The sequence below is a fragment of the Ictalurus punctatus genome, chromosome 14 (genome assembly GCF_001660625.3).
Source record: "Ictalurus punctatus breed USDA103 chromosome 14, Coco_2.0, whole genome shotgun sequence".
Lineage (NCBI taxonomy): Eukaryota > Metazoa > Chordata > Actinopteri > Siluriformes > Ictaluridae > Ictalurus > Ictalurus punctatus.
In genome coordinates, this window is record NC_030429.2 from 13,233,160 (window position 1) to 13,236,052 (window position 2,893).

A 2,893-nucleotide genomic window follows, 5' to 3' on the forward strand; every position below is an offset into this window, starting at 1 on the left:
AATCAGTTCAAAATGTTCAATATGCAAAATGCTGTACATAAAAGCATAAATTGATAACAGTGCATGGAAATGCATATTGTATGTGTTACTCTAAGCCATTTCAAATTAAACACTGCTTCTACAAAAAATTGGGGTGTCTGTTTTTACTGTACTCACACATTTTTATATTTAGACTAGTCCTACACACTCTCCCTTATGATGACTCCCGGCATCAATTGATCTATTAGCATCTATTAACCTGGCTTTGTCTATAAATGGGTTGACATAATGTGTCATAAGTAGTTTTCCTTGTTTTCTTACTGTGGCTTCTCTCTCTCAAATTTCAAGCTGTACATCTTGTCTTACAGGTAATGTTTCAACAATTTCCTATTCTTCAGAAACCTGGTCCTCGGTTTCTGTCCAGTCTGGGTTTGTGGCAGGATAGAACTCTGTTCCCTAGCTTTCAACTGAGGTCCCTTTTAATACTGAAGCTTTTGTGGTGGTTCAGGGTTGTGGTCAGGTTCACTTGAGTCACAAGTAAGTGAGGGTAGTACCGTTCTTCTTCAGATGAACATTCTTGATTTTGATCCACATTCTCTGCAGTGTCTTATCTCTTGTGCCTTTCTCATCATTTCATAGGTACTTTTGGGATGCTGTCTTCAAGAGGTAAGTCATTCACTGACAGTAACAGGTTTCTGTCTAACACTTGAATTGTCTTGTCTCCAGTTTCTGGTTGAATTTTGTACACAGGCCCATCTTTGACTTTCTCTTCTACTCTTTCCTGTGCACTGACTTCTCCCAGTATGGACAAAGCCTGGCGGGACCACCTATCCAGAAAGATTCTGCACTAACACTCGATCACCTGGTTGGAGAGGTATTCCTTTAACACCTATGTCATAGTACTTATTTTAGCAGATGACATTTGGCTATTTTCAGATGCAATCTTGTAAGCTTCTTGCATTCTTGATGCCCACTTTTGAGCAAAAGTGTGATGGGTCTGAGTTTCATTTTCTGGTTTTAGATTGAATATCAGGTCAATCGGCAATCTTAGCAATCTTCCATACAGCAGGAAAAAAGGTGAGTATCCTGTGGCTTCATGCCTAGTGCAGTTGTATGCATGTACCATGTGTGGAATATATTGTTTCCAATCTTCCTTTTTCTCCTCCTGTTGCCCAAATCCCAGATTATTTCTTGTTTGGTACACTTGCGCAAAGTGTGTGAAATGATCTACAAGGACCAGAATGTATTCATAACCTCCTTTGCTTTGTTTCAAATGTAGGAAATCAATTCAAAGGGTGAACTCTTTGTGATCAAACCCATGGGTGCTCTTTCAGGAACGTTTGGATGCTTCTGTTTGATACAATTGCATTTCTTGGTCACATAATCTTCTATTTTCTGCTGCATGAATGGCCAATAAAATGGGTCATGTGCTAAGTGTATTCTCCAGCACCAATGGTTTCAGCTTTTCAGGTAGGACTAGCAGTTTTCGATGACCAGAATGTAGGTACAGGTTTCCTTCCTCCTTCCTCTAGTTATGTTTTTTTCTCTTTATAGTTTGGGATCCAATTGCTTTCTTTGAGCTTGACCACTTCTCTAATGCCTAGGTCATCCTGTAGTAAAATTCTGACATCCTCCGGAGACATGGAGGATACAATCTACCCTTTCAGCATTTTTTTCTCCCACATCACTGGGCAAAGCATCAGTGAAGTTACAAATGGCAGTTCATCCTCAACAATGGCTTTGTTTCCTTGCTACACAGCTGACACCATATCAGACAGCAAGGTTTCAGTGTAGTCACTCATGTGGTCTTTGAGATACACAGGAAACCAGGAAAGAGTATCTGCATCTGCATTCAGTTTGCCTAGCCTATACTTACTTAACTCGCCTAAGAAGCGATGGCCCAAAGCATTTAGTCTGGCAGTGGTCAATACATATGCCAATGGGTTATTGTCTGTGTACACAGTAAATGTGCGTAATACAAGTAATTTCTGAATTTGTCACAGATTTCCCACTTGAGAGCTAGAAACTCAAGTTTACCAGAATGTAAGTGGTAATTGTGCTCTGCTGGGGTCAACGTTCTTGAACTAAATCCAATGACACGAAGCTTACCTGTGGGTCTCTGGTAAAGTGCAGCACCTAAACTCTTGTTGGATGCATCGGTGTGTAGCACAAAAAGGTAAGTCAAAATCAGGGTACCTAAGAATCAGTGGATGGGTAAGTATCTCAATAAACCTTGAAACAGCAGCCTGGTGTTTGGGTGCCCACTGAATAGGGGTTCTGGATTGGATTTCTGCTTCGCTCCAATTCCTCACCTTCTGATTACCTTGACTTGTTTTTGCAGCTATCATAACAGTCTCTTCTTGTGGGTTCTTCAGGAGTTCAAACAGTGGCTTTGCTAGCTGCTAGAAATCCTGGATGAATGATGTATAGTAGCTTAGAAACCCTAACAGAGTTCTAACTTCACCCACTGTTTTTGCATCTTTCTTTTTCAGCTGCAGCAAAGCCTCAAGATCCTTTGGGTCAATCTCAATTCCTTCCCCAAGACCATCCGACCAAAGTATCGGATCTGTCGTTTAAACAGTTAGCATTTTTTTGGCCTAAGTATTATACTGTACTCTCAAATTCTGTGAAGAACTTGTATAAGATCTTCAACATGCTCTTTGAAGGTTTTAGAATAGCAGAGGACATTGTCAGGATATGGAGAACAGCACTTGTCTCTAATGCCCTCCAGGACATTTTCCATGCACCTTTGAAATGCAGTGGGAGTATTTATTAACCCAAATGGAATACTCACCCACTCGTAGAGCCCCCACAGGCTACAAAAAAAAAAAATTATGTGTCTCGACTCCTCATCCACGAAGGCTTGATGGTAGACACTACCCTGATCAAGAATTGAGAACCATGTGAAGCCCCA

At 40.8% G+C, this 2,893-nt stretch overlaps 1 long non-coding RNA gene across 1 annotated transcript; it reads left to right on the plus strand.

Annotated features, from left to right (window-relative positions):
* The first annotated feature begins 356 nt into the window (after positions 1-356).
* LOC108275420 (uncharacterized) lies at positions 357-851 on the plus strand. Its single transcript, XR_001814693.3, has 3 exons — positions 357-516; positions 619-645; positions 782-851. It is a non-coding gene; the product is annotated as an uncharacterized LOC108275420 (long non-coding RNA).
* The last annotated feature ends 2,042 nt before the right edge of the window (positions 852-2,893 follow it).